We start from the raw sequence: 18193 nt of genomic DNA on the forward strand, positions 1-18193 counted from the left end.
AGTAAGCATATATCACTAGTGGGGTTTTCTAGGAGGGAGTGCACTGCGGAGCGTTTCACTGGATTGTTCAGACCTCGCACATTCAAACTAATCACTTTCAGATCTCTGCCCATTGGAGTGTCGGGGGGACTTTAGAGCTGAGTACGCTCAGGAGTCTACGCAGAGCCTGCGCAACCAGGGACAGTATGAGGGGCCCTATCCCCTGCCCTTCCCACCTAAGAACTGATACGGACTCCCCCAAAAAAAACAAATAAACCCCATCCCCACTAAGAACAAACAACTAACGATTGAAAAGAAGAAGTGTAATCTAGCAAGCAAGACAAAAGTTTGTCTAAGTGGTTAGAGTCCAGGTGGTAAGGAAATAGTCAAAACTGTAATGGATAGTCCCCTACCACTCTGGCGCCAGGAGGAAGGTGGTCTTGGTACACACTCGGTCCCTCCCGCCCCTCCGTCGCACATAATAGAACCCAAATGAATGCCATGTGACAGGAGGATCAAGGGGTGTCTGGGTGCTCTGTAACCTGCGACATCGATGTAAGAACTGCTTCTCTCTCTTGCTTGCTTGTAGCCGGGTCGGGGTTTGGGCTTGAAGATGGCTTCCCAACCCGCTGCCACTCCGTGGAGCGTTGTCGCCATCTAGTCTTCGGTCCATCTTCCCTTTCCGTAGATGGGCCTCTTTCGAGTCCCAGGATATCCAGCGCTTCCTCCAAGAACCTGAGCTGGAGAAGCCTGCCCATATGTTTGAAGATAAGACGGAACGGGTGGCCCCACGAGTAGGGATATTCTTTTCATGGAGGTAGTTGGTTACAGCCTTGAACGCCCTGCGCTTGACAAGTGTGGGGCCGGCAGGTCCTGGAAGAGAGCAGGTTGGTGTCCACGAAACTGCACTGGAAGTTGATCACGTGCCCTCCGAAGAATGCGTTCTTTTAACTGAAAGTCATGGACACAGGCAAGGATGTCCGGAGGAGTAGCTTTAGCTCCACACGGAAGGCCCACCCGGTGGGATCGATCCATTTGAATGTCTGAACCCTCCTTGTCCCCAAAGATCTGGTGAAATAAGGTGCTGGCGTAGGCCCGGAGGTCGTCACCTTCTTCTTTCCACTGGACCGCTCTAATCCGTATATTGTTCCGTCTGGAACGATTCTCCAGATCTTCAGCATGGACCTGCAGATCGATATTTTGCTCAGGGAGGCGTAGCATCTCTTGCTGCAGTTGGTGGAGGTCTTCCTCCTGGCCTAGGTCATGTTCCTCTAGAGTTGCTACCAGGGCCGGAACGAGAATCAAAACCGGCCCTGGCAAAGTGCTCAGGCGGCCCCCTGGGGGTGCGAACGAGCTCTTTGCCGGTGCCGGTTTTCCGCCGATTTTGTTACAGGGCCGATTTTGCAGGTATGCTTCAAAAACGGCCCTGTAACAAAAACGGCCCCCAGGACCCAAAACCAGCCCCCACCCTAGCGGCGCACCGGGGGATTGCCGGGTGCCCACTATGGCCAGTCCGGGCCTGGTTGCTACTCTCTAGACGATGCCACCGACGTCGCAATGGACCTCCCGAAGGTCAGCAGTTAGCTGCGAGCGATGCTCTTGAATATCCTCCTTTATAGCTGAAAAGAGTTTGACCATGAAAGCTTTGGTCACAGGGGAGTCATTGCCATCCATGTGACTTGCCTTCAGCTCAGGTTGGGGGTTCGATGGACCTGCCGATTTCTGGAGGAGCTGTCTCAGTGATTTCTCTCTTCGAGCACTCGCCGTCACCATGATAGGCCTTCAGGACCACTGCTCTTTCAATATCACTCACCACCCTGGACTGCAGGTTAGCCCCAGATCCCCTGAGCTGTGTTCAAGGTTCCCATGTCCACCATCAGCGGCCAGGTCCTGCACTCAGGCCACCACTCTGGCGCGCGGGCCAGTTTCAGCTATCACTCCTTATTGTAGGCAATGTCAGTGCACGCTTCATTCCCGTCAAAGGCGGACTAGAAGATACCGCCCACCCCCACACCGTCCGCCAAACCACAGACCGACTAGTGCCACCACCGAGCTCAGTACGTCCCACAGAGGCCGCTAGGACACAGACCCGGTCCTGGACAGATATGGCTCTTTGCTAGATCGTTCACCCCCAGGAAGTGCTGCAACGCTTCACACTTACTGTCTCCTCAATTGCTTTCAAAGGGGACTTTGGTGCCACACCAATCAGGGGTCACAACAAGGCCCTGCCCAGCTGAGTCCTCCTGCATCACACCTGGGCCCTATCTGCCACTTGGGCAGGTTCCTGGGGGGGGGGGGGGTACTCCTTCAGCTTTGGACCCACGGAAGTCCGCTAAATCCACCAGAGTCGCCGTTGGTCACAAAGGAAGGGTCCCTCTCTCTTTGCGGGGAACCGGGATAGAGGGCGGTTGCAGTTTACAGAGTACATGTTCTGCTAAGCCGCAGAGCGAAGCCAGACCCTCATGCAGCAGCTCGCGCTCCCGGGCCCCACACCTCACCTCTAAGTTTCCTGTTGCTTCTATGGAGTCCAATAACCCCCACAGGGTCCTGTTGCAGCCTGCAGTACCTCTTTGTCCTGCACCCCGGGAAGCTGAGCGGTGACAGTCACGCCAACCCCCTAGGCTTACCTCTCCTTATGCACAGGCTCTGTCAGGTACCCAGGTGATCATGGCGGATCCTAAAATGGCGCCGATTCCAGGCCTTCACCGCCATGATGTTGCAGGTCTCTTTGTTGCTATCCTAAGCGCCATCCTCATCGGGGAAGCACAATGATGCGGCGCGCCCCCCCTCATGGGCCATGATGAGGCCCCATCCAGCCGCGTCTCCCTAGACCGCACCTGAGCCCCGTTGGCCCTCTAAGCAGTTCCCTGGGTGGGGGCACCCCCACAGCGTTGGCGGACAGATCCACAGGTGCACGTTGAAACCCCAGGGCCATCGCTGGGTGCATTGTAAATATCCCTTACCTTTTGTGGGGCGCTGGGTTGCGGGCTGCTGCAGCTGTCAGATAGCGCTGGCCGCTGATCCGTGGCCTGAAATCAGTCCTCTATGCCACAGCTCGCACTCCTGGGCCCTGCTCCTCACCTCCAGGTCGTCTCGACGCTGCTAGGGACTCTGGCAGTTACCACTGGGCCCGTCACAGCCCACTGTAATTCCTGTTTCTTTTCCGATTTGCTGCACGGGGAGCCGAGCGATGGCTGACTCGTCAAGCCGCCAGGCCCGCATCACCTATAGCGCGGGCTCCATCAATGACCAGACCAGGCGATCGCGGCAGGCTCTAAGATGGCGCCGCCACCAGGCTTCTCACCTCTGCGAAGCCGCCAGTCGCCTCGCTATTACACCAGGCACCAATCTCATAAGAAGAAGCTCGCTGGTGCGGCGTGCCTCCACGCAATGCCCGCCAGTGAGCCTCCGAGCAGCTGTAACCGGTATACCAGTGCAATCACGGCGTGCCCTGGGCCCACCAGGCCACCGCAGAAAAGTCCACAAAAGGGCCGTCGGCAGCAGGAAAGAAGCGAGATGCTGCGATCTTTTCAGCCCCTTGAAACCATCTGCTCGTGGGGATCTGTAGATGGGATTCAGATCGGGCGATATTGCAAAGCTAAAGTGTGGCGGCGCCGAAGGGACAGGAATCCATTTCCTATCTAGCTGCCATATTAGCCACGCCCCCCCAATATTCATTCTTTGCAGGAAGTAATCCTTTTTGATACTTTTATCCCGGCACTGTCAAAGCCAGTGTGTCGGGCTTTAATTTTATATGCAGCCTTTGTGCAAGCAAAGCATGTAAACTACATTTGTGATTGCACACTACAGCCAGATCCATTTTCTTTGCCAAAGCTTTTCTGTTTTTCTTCTCAGGAATATCAGTTTTCTATGTGGAAAAAGCACTTTCCCTACACTTTCAGTAAATTTGTGTGCGAGCCATTCAACTTCCCACCCTAGAAAAGGAGTTTTACCAATACAACCATTTTCAGGGGTAGGGGGATGGGGGGTGCTGTGGTGACATTTCAGTTTGTGATTACTCACAAACATATGTTTTGTGGGCGTTCATAAACTTACAAGGTAAACAACACCTTGTAATGCCCAGTTCCCACTCGTCATGGAATTTACTGCTGCAATTTGACTGTGCTTGTGGGAAGAAATCTACATTAGTGATGCATTTATGCCTACCAAGAATCATTTTATGAACTACTGGCAGGAATAAATGAAATATTTTCAGCAATAAACTGATGTTTACAGTTGAAATGCCTTTGTGAATAGGACCTCACGTGTTTTTGCTGTTTGACTATCTCAGCAATAAATCTGTATTAGCAATCCTTGAAAGGGGAGGGGTGATGCTATTATCACCAGTGGCGGTCGCCAAATGCAAAAGGTGGTGAGGTGGGTGGAAGGGATGCTGGGATGAACCGGAGAAGGAGGTGGATGGGGGTTTATTAATTAAAAAAAAATAAAAGGCAGACTTAGCTGAAGCTGCCGACTATCTCCCACATCGCGCCGTGCCACGTTCTTTATCCTGGTCTGGGACAGGATCACAGACTCCATGTACAATCCACGCACTGCTCTCATGCAATGATAGCAGCGCAGGGATTGGCCTAAGCGGGCTGAAAGGACGATTGCTTAGGCACATTGAATCTGTGCTGTTTCTCTAACCCGGCTGTTCAATACAGCCGTGTCGGAGAACCCTAAGTGTACATGTGTGTTTGACTGGCATAAGACAGCCCGTCAACACACACATGTGCACCACTCCTACACCCCCTTCAATGCAATGGCACAGTCCCACCACTCTCTACACACGGTGGCTGAGCCAGCTGTTGAAAAATGAAACAATGATAGAATATAATTTTATTCTCCAGCTGCTGGATCTGTGCCAGTGGGAATACACTTCTCCACCATTGCGGAGAAGCCACCCCTGATATTATCACATATAACTAGAGTTGTGCCGCAGAGACTTCTATGGGATGGACGATCACAACTGATTGTCAGGTTCATGAAAATATTTAATGCACTACTAATTAAGTGCCAGCGTTAACAGGCCAACAAAGACATTAGTACATTGAATATGACACCTGATGGGAAATCTAAACACTGGAAGTCTCTCACCGTGGTCTTCTCACCATGGGCAGTAATATGGATGGTTAGAGGAAGGAACGTCATGGCACGTGCAGCATTATTTCTGCTTCAACAAAGCAGAGCACACAAGACTGATTCAACTCTTGCAAGTGCAATTTGGAAAATGTGCTGTTTAGCATCACCAAATCCAACACTGAGGTTCAACAGTCCCCGAGTTAGCCACTTTTAACCAGCTGTGCTCGTTGAAAACTAGTCATTACCTAGAACATTGTTTTCGAAAAGCTGTTTCCAGATTCCAGAGAAAAACAATTTTCGTTTTTCCTCTGCTCTAACACCTAAGCAGTGAAGCAACACATACTAAAGCATGTGCTCTTGCTGGCAGCGATTAATTCCCTCTCCTGGAATTCTAGAGATCAGAGGGAGATTGCAGGTGGCGCTCTTGTGCCACTAACTTAATCCCCACTGTGAGCTGGGGGTTACTGCAGAACCACACTGGTATGGAAAATATAAAATTGTGATATAAGCACGATTGTAGTAGAGTAATATTCCTGATTCTACCCTCCTTAACTCAGCCACCCAACTGGTGATCTATCTTCTCAGCTACTTTATATCAACAATATATGTTTTGGAGATACCGCCGTTCATTATTTAATCAGTCAGTCAGTCAGTCATTAAAACTTTATTTGGGTTGTTACAACCATAAAAGTATACACAATACATTTATAAAACTTTATAAAAACACAAAATATGTAAAATTTATAAAATTGCAATTCAGTCCTTTCCGGGAGGATAACCCCAATAGCTTTGTTATTAAACAGTATCCTCCTAGGATGTTAAAATCACAAGGGTGAACATGAGAAAACATATGTGACCAGGCCTTCCAAACACAATGCATACATTAAAGTGCAATCTCGTTACCATACGCCTATACCTCTGTACTCTGGAGAAACCCCCTAACTCGGCTCATGTATTTCCCCAAAGCGCAGGCTATGTCCTGATTTACCATCCCCACCAGGAGATCTGCAGCTTGCTTTCTATTCATAATCCTGTAATTTTTGAATAGCGGGCCTAAAATCTCCTTACGTATATCAAGGGTCATCCTACAACCTAATAAAATATGAATAATATCACAGGAGGTACCTAACGTACATGTGCAATTGCCATTACTATTTATCATGTAATTTTTAACCCTGGCATTTACTTAACAGGGGTTTATGCCCATTCTCAGTTTTAAAACCTCTCTTCTTAAGTGCTGATTCGGCAACCTATTCAAGTAAGGGTAGGAATGGTCTTCTGAAATCCATACTTGGATCATATGGGACACCGATATTTTTTGCCAGAGCTACTCTTGATCGCATATGCGGGACACATCCGCTCCCAATGACCGTAGTTCTTTTTTGCCTATATTGGTGTGTCCTAACTGGGTATCTAGTTCTATTCCGAGCTTCCCATAAGCTTCCTTTAGTGAGAGTCTTGTTTCTTTAGCCCACGATAACTCGCTGGAGGCAATTTCCTCTCTACACTACTGTGATATTTTTCTGGAAGGTTCCCCTGTCTCCAGACGCTGCAAGAACCGTATTAGTGCCATCCTGGATGTAATTGCCCAGGAAGTGACTCCCATCTCCAATCTTGCTGCTTGTACCATTGCTGATTTCGGCAACGAGAACAAGCTTTTTAGGATCATACCCTCCTCTTTATCCCAACCTTTTTTCCCACTAAGGAGGAGAACCTCTGATCCATATAGGAATTGCGCGGGGACCATTGCCAGGTAGGCCTTTATAGCCGGCCCATCTGACGAGTCTCCGTAGAAGCTATTAAACCTTTTTAAGCCCTTTATAGAGGCTGTTTCCCTAATTTATAACGCTTCCAGATGGGTGGTCCATTTCAAGTTACTAGTGAACCATACTCCCAAATATCTATATTCCGTTACCTTCTCAAGTTGTTCCATACCTAAATACCAAGTGAAACGGGTCTTACTTTTGCCAAAACATAGGATTTTGGTCTTTTCCATATTTACTACCAGTTTTTTATTTAAGCAGTATTTATGGGACATATCTAGTTTCGTCTGCAGGCCTATCTCCGTCTGGTCCATGATCACCAGATCGTCTGCATAAAGCAGACAGGATATATGGTTACCCCCTAGCTTTGGGCTAGCCCCTCTAACCTCTTTTAGATTCCGAGGTAGGTCCGCTATAAACAAAGAAAATAGCAACGGGGCTAATACGCACCCCTGCCTCAGGCCATTTCCAATCTGGATCTTGCCAGATAATCCACCATCCTCGTCCAGGACTACCTGGGCCCAGTTGTCTGTATGCAAGGCCTGGATAAGGGCTAACAGGTCTGCGTGTAACTTATAGCCTTTCAAGGTAGACCATAGCTGTTCCCTGCTTACAAGATCGAATGCCGCGCGGAAGTCTACAAAGCAGCAAAACAGATTACCCCTTTGCTCTATAGACTTCCGCGCTACCGCCCAGAGGGCAAAGCAATGATCCACTGTTGAATGACCTTCTTTAAAACCCACCTGTTCGGGAGGTACTATATCATTATCTTCAGCCCAATCTTTTAACAAACCCAGAATGATTTTAGAGAAGACTTTTCCCCCAATGTCCAAGAGATTTATCAGGCGATAGTTTTTAGGGGAATTTACGTCACCTTTTTTATGTATGGGTCTAATAATAGCCCTTTTCCAGCTATCTGGTAACGTTCCTGTTTTTAGTATTCTTAAGAATGTCTTTGCGAACAAATCCGCCCACCAATCTATATTTGTTTTTATGATAATGGCGGGTAGATTGTCTGGGCCAGCAGCTCGTGTTAAGTTTAAGTTGGCTATCACGATTTTAATGTGACCTTGGGAGAACTGCTCCAATACTTCACCCCTCACTCCTGGCCAACTAGATGGTACTATTGCCTCCCTCCTTGGCCAATTGCCGTAAATCTCCTCAAGGTAGATTACCCACTTATCCTCTGGGACAGAACATTGCATGGACCCTGCTGTTTTCCCCGCACAAAACTGAAGGCACATATTCATTCCGTTTCCATCAATAATTCCTCATCACTGCTTTAAACAGATCAACTTTGTGATTTGAAAAAAACATTACAACTACAACAGTTTGATTGCTCCGTATGTTCATATCCAGCCATGTGTTTCATGGTTAGAAACCCTTTCTCAGAAATGTACCAATTAACATGAACATCAATCAATACTGCACTACATCAAGGTTTTTAGTCATTGAAAATATATGCCCTTCTGGCAGATCTTATTCCCAAATATATATATATATATAATTTCAAGTTGATAGATAGAGTCTATCTCACATTGTCAAAACCTTTTTCAAAAGCTATTAATACGTAGTGGGCACACATATTTCCTTATTTCACTGGGATTACTAGTTATGTGCATTCACGCTTTTCCCTTAAAAATATCACACGTTCGGATCATATCCTTCCTTAATGCTCATTTCATTCCTCTCCCTTTTAGATCTACGTGATCATATGCAATTAAGTAACAACATTTCAGATGTTATTGTGTGTGACATTTTCAATTTCCAAATTGAATAAGTGGTCTTGAACTAGAGTACCAGGAAGTCCATTCATATCAATCACAATCTTTACAAAACTCTCTAATTTGCATCTACTAATTCATTCAAGTTGACCATATTATATTGGTGTACAGTAAAGATTTTTAGTCAGTGTTTCTAATCATTTACTCATAAAACCTGAACTCAACATATTGTCTGTGCAGAGTTAATATCATCTCCTAATCTCCTTATAATTGATATTGTTTCATTATATCAATATTCTTCACCATCTTGAAAGTAGGGATATTTTATAAAATTCATTTTGAAAAGTTAATTTACCTGCACTCCAATCTGACAGATTCCTTCTAATTCTTAGAGATAACCTTATTCTTCCTCATTTTGAGAGTGGGTATGTCTTATAATTGTTATGCTTAGAAAAGCTTCTCACCCAGCAATCCTTTAAAAATTATCAAATTTACGCTAACTCGCCTCAAAATAGTTTTTTTAAAGCTTGTTTTACATTTTCATGAAAATGATCTTCTAAATTCTCCAGACCATGGATTCTGTTAAGTGTAAATCCCACAAAGAAAACCATAAGGTGGTCAACTCATTAGTGCATTCATCCATTGTATCTCTTGCTAAAATAATTCAACAAACTCACCTTAATGCTGATTTCTATTCATGTTCAACACATAATATGTGGGATTAAATGATGTTACGCTCCTTTTGTAATTTAAAACATTTAACAAAATGAATTAGAATTGCGTGAGGGAGTCAAAATCTATACTCATCGGTCCATTTAGGATTAATATCTTATTAGTCATAGCCAAAAGCTTGTTTGTTTTATTCACTTATTTACCATCATTTTGACCAAATAAGTTGTATTCTTCCACTATTTACATTCTGGGAACTAATTTTCATTTAGCACTCCATGAGAGTGCATGCCCGATTACTTACCGGTAATCTTCATTACTCTGAGTTAGTCTTCCTCGCCACATGACTAACAAAGTGAGCTTCAGCTCCACACCAGAACCCTCCAAAGCAAAAAAAGCCAGCCTCCCATTCCTCCCATCCCTTCCCAATATGGCTGACCCATACACTCCATGACCACTATAAGAGGCGAGCCAGCCCAACCCCAAAGCCTGAAACTACCAAGCCCAAACATGAAGCCGATAGCCAGACAGGGAGGGAGGGATGGATGGGAACTCATGTGGCGAGGAAGACTAACTCGGAGTAATAAAGATTACCGGTAAGTAATCGGGCATTATCTCCTCGTTAGTCTTCCTCGCCACATGACTAACAAAGTGAGCACATACCAAAGCCAAGTGGCTTCATGGAAATTCACAAGAAACCAACAGACCAGAAGGGGACACCCACGAAAGAGGGAAAACCCAACAGACCAGCATGAGTGGAAGGACCACCCACGAGAGTGGCAACCACGAGCAGGAAGAACCAGCCAGGGACTGAAAGACACCGGGAAGGCCGAAAACCCAGACCCCAGAGACACCAAGCGCCGCCAGGAAAACCGCCCCAAGCAAAAGCCGAAGGAGGGCAGAGACAGGCACGGGTCCAGACCGCACGGAGCCAAAGGCAACAGCAACCAGGGCCCAGAACAGAAAAGTGTAAGCCGGATCAAACACACCAGGACAGCCCAACGGACAGCCAAAAAGCGAGAGGGGAGCAAATGTCCAAAGAAAGGAACCAAATGAACAGAGGGCATCCCCACCACAGCGACCCAACAAAAAAAGCCACAGTAGAAAGATAGACGCAGTCCGACAAATACAGCAACACCGCAAGGGTGACCACCACACGCGAGAGAGCCGAACCAGAAGAACGGGGCAGCGGCACCAGACGTAATCCAACATTCTGGAAAGAGCTGCAAGAATGGAAAACGGTGCAGTAGAGAATCAGAAGGGGGATATACCCCAGACACACAAAGGACCCCCGAAAGGGACAGCGACTCCAAGGAGAGAACCCAGGTAGGCACAAGGCAAAATGAACCCAGGAAGGCGCCGGAAATGACACCAAAAAGACCCGGAGGGAACCTAACCGGGCAAAAGCAAAAAACATAAAACCCACAGGTCCACCCATGTCGGAAGGGAGAAGCGGCGCGGTGGCCCGAGACCGCCCCGCACAGGGACCAAGCAAACCGTCCCAGGAATAAACCACAAGAAGGAAGCGAGCCGCCAAAGCGAGCACCCAGGCGGCCAGACACCCAGCCAAAAACCAGGCCCAGCCCAGCCCAGCCTGACAACGAAGAACCGACTGGAACATGAGAGCACAGGGAGAAAAAAAACACAGGCAGAAACACACCAAAGGCGAGAAGGACAGAAGGGCAGGGCGAAAACGAGCCTGAGCCACGTCAAGACTCCCAGGGAAACACCAGAGCCAACAGGTTCCGGGATCCCAAAACCAGGGACAAGGACACAATCCACACCAGAAGCGCAGGGCCCCACCAGGAAGGAGAGAACAGGGAGTCCCAGCACCCCCGGACACCCCACAGCACTGCTGGAAACAAAAACCAGCAAGGGAAAGAGAAAGCAGGGGCAGCACACAAAACCCACGCCCCATAGGCAAAACAAGGACCAATGAGCAACAGGGCCCAAGTCAACCACCGCAGAAGCAGACGCCAATAGAGACGCACCCAGGCAAGCACCACTAAAAGAACAAAAACCCTGGCCAGGCCAAACAAGCCCAGAATCCCAGAAGAAAAAGGACCCCAGGAAAGTGCAAAGCCGGGAGCCCGGATGAGAAGGCCGAAGAGCCAACCCTGGGGACCCAAAGGAAGCAGACAGTACAAGACGAACCCAGGAGAACCCCCAACTAGGCACAAAAGAGGCCCGAACCACAAAACACCAAATGAGAGCCGATGAGAACATGAGCATCCAGGGCTAGAACGGCCGGAGCCAAAAATTACCCAGGCAAGGACAGAACCAATGTGCCAAAAGCCAACAGGGGCGAACCCCGCACACACCCCGGAGCACGAGGCAGGGGACAAACCCACCAGAATGGCCACCAACAAGCCCCAGCAAGGCAGGGGAAAACCCCAGAGAAGCCAAGGAATGGCAAACAGAAGCCAGATGGGAAAATCGCCCACAGGGAAACCCAACGACCCAGTACAGATCGGGAACCCAAGCATGCCCTCCAGGAAGGCAAACAGTGTTAACACCGGGTGAAGGAGGCACCTAGCCGCACCAGGAGATAGAGCGGAAAGGGCCTGGGGCAAAAAGAACTAAGGAAGGGCCAGAGGAACCGAGACCAACAGGAAGGGGAGGAGCAGTAAAGGACAGACAGGGGCGAAACACCACCAGTCAACAAGACCCAAAACATGACTTGAGGAAGGCCCCACCAAGGCAGACAACCCCAACCGGAGCTAACGGGGGGACAAGCGAAACCCGATGAACAGGACCTGCCATAGAAGGACCAACGAGATCACCAAAAGTGACCCGCAACAAAAAGGGAAGAACGCACACCCCACCACACCCCCCGGCCTGCTTGGTCAGGCCGGGGACGCCCGAACCCCCGGCCTGACCAAGCAGGCACACAATGAAAACAGAGGAGGCAAGCAGCGCCGGTCCCCATCCCAAACAGCACCCCGGCCACCCCCCCCCAGGAAACCCTCGCCCGCTAGAGCAGAGCCTAACCGGCTCAAAACCAGGGGAAAAGGGGGAAAAAAGAGACCAAGATCCTAGGGTCCGCTAGAGCAGGACCTCCACCCGAGACCCATGTACCCGCTACTGTAGGCACCGCTTACCTGATGCATCAGGAGAGACGTGCGCAGAATTTTAAAAAAAAGGGGGTTGGGGTGGGCCGGCCCGCCTCTTATAGTGGTCATGGAGTGTATGGGTCGGCCATATTGGGAAGGGATGGGAGGAATGGGAGGCTGACTTTTTTTGCTTTGGAGGGTTCTGGTGTGGAGCTGAAGCTCACTTTGTTAGTCATGTGGCGAGGAAGACTAACGAGGAGGTAAGGCATTTTCTTGCTATCTCCCTCATGTGTTGCTTCTGCACTCAACATCTGGTGTACCTAGCCAATGTAATTCAAATTATTGGCCTCAGTCAGAAGACCAGAGCGTCACTGGAGTGGATGTGGCTTAACGGTCAGAGAGGCCGACTTTGGGGCTGGGCAACCAGGTTGGAGTATAGCGGGAGGCTCAAGCATCCTCTGATTCTGGGCAAATCATTTAATCTCCCCGTGGCTAAAAAAAAAGAAAAAAAAAGAATGAATGTGTCCTTCTGTAATGCAACTGATGCTCATTCAACGCGTCTGATACCTTCGGTTCAAGGCACACATATGGTTTAAGTGGTTATGCCACAAATATTAGGAATCTCAAGGCCGTTCAATCTAATTAATGCTGAGTCGGCGTAAAATCAGCCCACTTATGTCTGAGCAAATAAACAGCTAAAGGGACTTTCAAAGGCCCCTCAATATATTTTGGAAATATGCACCCTGTAAATTCGCCCCATGCCACTTCCTGGGGTTTGCCGTGGCTGGTGAACCCGCAAGGCCCTGATCACTGACGACCCATGTTAACCAAGTTCCCCACAACCACAAGCGCAGAAAGACACCTCATTGTTTTTCAAACGATAAAAAAAAGAAAAAAAACACAGGCAGATGCCTCTATCTACTGAAACCTGACAGAGACCTTATTAGTGTTATATATTATTCCTAAACTGCGAGCCTTTCTGTAAGTCATCATTTTTTGTAGTTTTTAACAATGACAGTAAAATATTACCACAAGCGGCAGTGTCACCCGTTCGAGGCTCGCTGCCGGTTCCTCGGTAGTGACATTCAAAGCAGAACGGCTCCTTCATCTGGAGGCGCCGTGACGTCCCCGCTGCATCCTAATGGGACTCTTCATTTAACCCGCGCCAGAGACACGGGCGAGGAGCTCTGTAATGTGCGCAGCCTCCTGAGGGAGCGCAGCCTCGCGCCGGCCCAGCTGAGCTCCTGCCGCTTGATTCATGAACTGCGCGTGCACTCCGCGCGCCACTCCGGTAAACTTACAGACAAAGAGAATAGCGCGCAATACCACAGTTCTAAGAACTAGTATCATGGGCTAAATTACTTTTTATATTGTCACATAGGAAAAAACAGACCCACATTTTAATGTATGGTACAGAGCTCTAGTTTTCTGACATGCATAGCTGTCAACTGTTTCCGTGTCAGGAGAGTGGCTTTTAGCCAGTCCTAGCTTTTCAAGCAACAGTAAGTACTAAGCATGTTGGATGAGTAGGCGTTGATGATGAGAAAAGTGAAACGAGGCCTTGTGAAAATCAACCTTGTGACAGCTATTTCCAGTGTCTGGGGGTGTCACCATTAGGGCTTACCGTTACGATTGGCTTATAATCAGAAGCATGTACTTTTTTTTTTAGCACCTGGCGCAGAAAAAATATGTCCCACTTCTTTCAAAGTATGTGAACTTCACCTTTCAGGTAACCTTTTCACTCTGACGACTCAAAAGTGACTAACACTAGGCAAAGGCTCTCTTTGTAAATGCCATTAGCCCCCGGGGCCAGATTTATTTATTTACCACATGTAGTAAATACCTCCCATTTCGAGTTTTCAACTGAGCATTAGCACACCGAATTCCACATTCTTTGCCTTAGTTATGGGCTTGTTCCCTGATCAATTTGCGCATGTGTAACCTTCCTGAGTCTACCAGGGGAAAACTGTGGGAATGTGATAATTATCGAAGAGCTTGCAATTCTGATACCTGTGAAATTAGTCTTGAACACTCTCTCCAGAAGCATTTTTATTTGCTGTCTGTATATGTCACTGCTGGATGTTAAGGGAACAGAAAGAAAATATTTTCCTAAAATAATAATATGAATTAGAACATTGGAATGTTGAGAGCGCCATTGACGGCAATAGAGTAGCTCTGGGCTTATAATGGCTAGTATAAGCCCGGACAGTGCTTAATTTGAGCCTGTGGATTCCAGCGCTCAACACCAGCACTTAATCATCAACACTGGCTCTTTACATGAGCACCAGTTTAGGACACATTAATTTACATGGAGATTAAATGATTTGCCCAGAGTCACAGGATGAGCTGACGCTGAGAATCCGAGTCTCAAACCTGGTTCTCCAGCTCTGAAGTCGGCAGTTCTGGCCATTACGTCACTTCTTCTCCCCACTTTCATGATTAGTAGTTGGTTGTGTTTAGGCGGCACTAACAGGAAAAATGGGCTAGTGCAAGCTGCCTCCTGACGAGAGCCCGGCACTTATGAGCCCGGAGTTCTAACATTCCAATGTTTGTCTTCATGTTTTTCCCTTTTTAATTTAGAACATTCTAATGTTCGTTATAGGATCTCACCTGTGTCTCAGTCCTATACATCTGGTTCAGGGCCTTTAACAATTGGTATAGCTTTCGGCAGTGGGCTGTAAGCCTATGTTTAAGAGCAAATCCCTTTGAAGACTGGAAGCTTTCAAACTTCCTGCTGGATTGGGAATTACAACTACTGTGGGGTTTCCGTTTTTTCTAACAGACATTTCACCAATGAAATCTGGAAATTTTGTATGTGAGAAATGGACAAAAATGGGGAATTACTAAGGGAACCTGAATGCGAGTAGCTGAGATTACCACAGTAATACAGTATTTCTTACTTTGCCAAGGAATCCTCATCACAAAATGACCAATACCGTGGACACCTTTCGCAGACTAAGGCAGTACAAACTATTACCATAAATGTGTTGCATCCAGGGTAGATTCAAACTAACGGCTGACTTCGGGGCAGCTCAGTAACGAAAAACAGAGTGGCTGCTTGAAGCCGCCGTTCACTGTGCAGGCAGCACATGCCTGGACTTCAAAGGAGGACAGAAATATCCCTTCTGGTGGCTGTTGTGAGTGACTGCTGCCACCTCCAGGGGATACCTGAGGGGTCTATGGGACCCTCTTTAACCCCTCCAGAGGGCTCTTTTCAGGGGGTGCACTGAATGTGCACCACCTTTTTGTGGTGCACAGTCAGTACACCTACTAATGGCATCTTTGCCGCTGCGCCTGCATCCATAATACAGCATGGTTGCAGCATCAAAGTGTTCCTTCATTTACGTGGGGCCACGCTCCATCCAAATGAGGAAACACCTTCTGAAGATAGTGCTGGAGCTATAGGTGCACCAGCACAATCAGACTGTACATCTTTCAATATGGTCAAGATATGAAGGATACATGACCCATGCCGAACACATCTCAATATTTTTTTTTACCTTACCCCATCCTAATTTTAATAAATAGCACCACTCTGGGATAGAAGGTCATTTGATTTCACCTCACTGTTCACAAATCCCACCATAACTCTTCCTCCTGGTGGAGGTAAGACCCGATGATGAACCTATTGGCTATTAGTTAATCAGTGGAGATTACATACAGCTGATGGAAACTAGCTATTGAGGGTCACAATACAATTTCCTAAGATATTCCGAGCCCAAGAATGGTGTGGCTTCATGCCCCTTGATATTTTCGGTATTTCAACAGGAAGCTGAGTGAGCCCCTTTTGGTTCTTGCTACCCCCGTTGATTCCTTTGAGGACACTACCCAAAACCCACATGACACTGTTAGCTCTCACATGGTCAGTAATAGGTTCAGCAGCTTCCACATGTCAAGGTTAAGGTTTACCAATCACAACACATTTGCTATACTATCTCTGGAAAGGCTCACATTTACACTTAAAAGCAGAAGGTCTGTCTGAGAGTGCATGGGATTCTCCTAGAGGTATTTTCTTGATCAGCTCTGTGTTCCTTCTTGCCCTACATCCTGTGCCTTTCAGTTTAGGATACTTTCTCTCACATCTTCCATATGCTCCTTTGGGGCCCATCGGGAGACGGGGGGGGGGGGGGAGAACCGACTGGAGACAATATAAGGTGTGATAAAGGCCGCTTTATTGGGAAACAGGTGCATCCTGAAAACATACCCCATCCTTGGCCTTTGCTGTACAAAACTAGGCCTAACTAAATATACACATACCTGACCAACACCCCCACCCCACCCCTAAACAGTTCCCCCGTCAACAACATAAAAATAAGTACCAAGTACCAAAACGCCTGCCCCAACTGTTTAAACACCTGCCCTATGTACACTCCCTCCCCCTCTATCCAGGACAACTCATTCCTCCTATCCTACCCCCCTCTAACTAGGAAAAAGCGCCCCTCTGATAACAACTTTCCAACACCTGCTCCCAGCGACATCAACTCCAGCCAACCTAACCAAAGAAAGCACCTGCTCCCAACAAAACCCCTTCCGCCAACAAAAACCCCCAGGACCCATGAAGAGACCCCCCTTTCCAAAGACCCTCCCCACTACAAGTCCTAAGGGAGGGCGGGCGGGACAACAATTCTCCTGCCCTTCGGCTGCTGGGTCACTGTCCCACGAAATGGTGCACAGTGACCCAAAATGGCCGATCTTATAGCCCCCAGGCCAAAAAGAGCCCAAAGACAGCCCAAATCCCCCTAACCAGCCCAACCAGCCCAAACTCGCTTCCTGTCCCCTAGCCTAATCCTTCCCCCCACCCTTCCTCCCGGGGCCCCAAATTCCCCGCGTGGGGGGGGCGAGCCTCCCTCCAGTCAGCCACCCCCCGCAAAGCCCCATTGGGGCCCATCGGGAGACGGGGGGGAAGAACCGACTGGAGACAATATAAGGTGTGATAAAGGCCGCTTTATTGGGAAACAGGTGCATCCTGAAAACATACCCCATCCTTGGCCTTTGCCGTACAAAACTAGGCCTAACTAAATATACACATACCTGACCAACACCTCCACCCCCACCCCTAAACAGTTCCCCCGTCAACAACATAAACAAAGTACCAAGTACCAAAACGCCTGCCCCAACTGTTTAAACACCTGCCCTATGTACACTCCCTCCCCCTCTATCCAGGACAACTCATTCCTCCTATCCTACCCCCCCTCTAACTAGGAAAAAGCGCCACTCGAAAGCCTCATACGGCTTTCAACCCCCCTAGGGCCCCTGCACCTTTGGATACCTGCGCACCCCCACTGCCCGATATACTGCCTCCTTCAGCTGTACAACATAGAGCTCCATCCCATATCTCGATAAATGCACCCCATCTTCCAAGAAAAAGTATGTCGCCCCATATCTCAGCTCCGGGTGCTCCATTCTACCCAAACCTTCCTTCTCGCAAAAGGCCCGCATCTCCCTGTTAATCTTCCTCCGAGTCCTGTCAATGGCCCCTGGCCTCTCCGCCCCTCTCCAGCACCTCCCAGGGATGAATTCGGACCAAATAACGTAACATCCCGCCCACTTTTTCCTAATCTCCAGCAAATCCCTCTTCATTTGTTTCACCAGGGCCAGTCCTTTACATTGTACCAAATCATTTTCACCCAAATGGATGACTACCACATCCGGACAAACCCCCCCTGCACAACCTTGTTCAAAACCGGCACCAACTCGTGCCAACGCATGCCCCCTTTTCCCCTCCAATGACACCTAAACAACTGCACGTCCAATTCCAAATTGAGGGTCCTGTGTTTCTCCCATTCGGCCCTCTCCGCTCTCTTAACAAAGGAATGGCCCACCACGTATATGCTCATCGCTGTCGCAGTAGGCCCCGCCACCGCACCTGCAAAGATACATATGTAAGCAACGTGCCTAACATGTCCAGTCTATTCCACACCTA

The 18193-nt window shown here is 48.3% G+C and overlaps 1 pseudogene; it reads left to right on the forward strand.

Annotated features, from left to right (window-relative positions):
* Positions 1–3169: 3169 nt before the first annotated feature.
* Positions 3170–18193, forward strand: part of LOC144823612 (proton-coupled zinc antiporter SLC30A2 pseudogene) — a 39717-nt pseudogene continuing 24693 nt past the window's right edge.

This window comes from Lissotriton helveticus, chromosome 3_1 (assembly GCF_964261635.1).
Source record: "Lissotriton helveticus chromosome 3_1, aLisHel1.1, whole genome shotgun sequence".
NCBI classification, from domain to species: domain Eukaryota; kingdom Metazoa; phylum Chordata; class Amphibia; order Caudata; family Salamandridae; genus Lissotriton; species Lissotriton helveticus.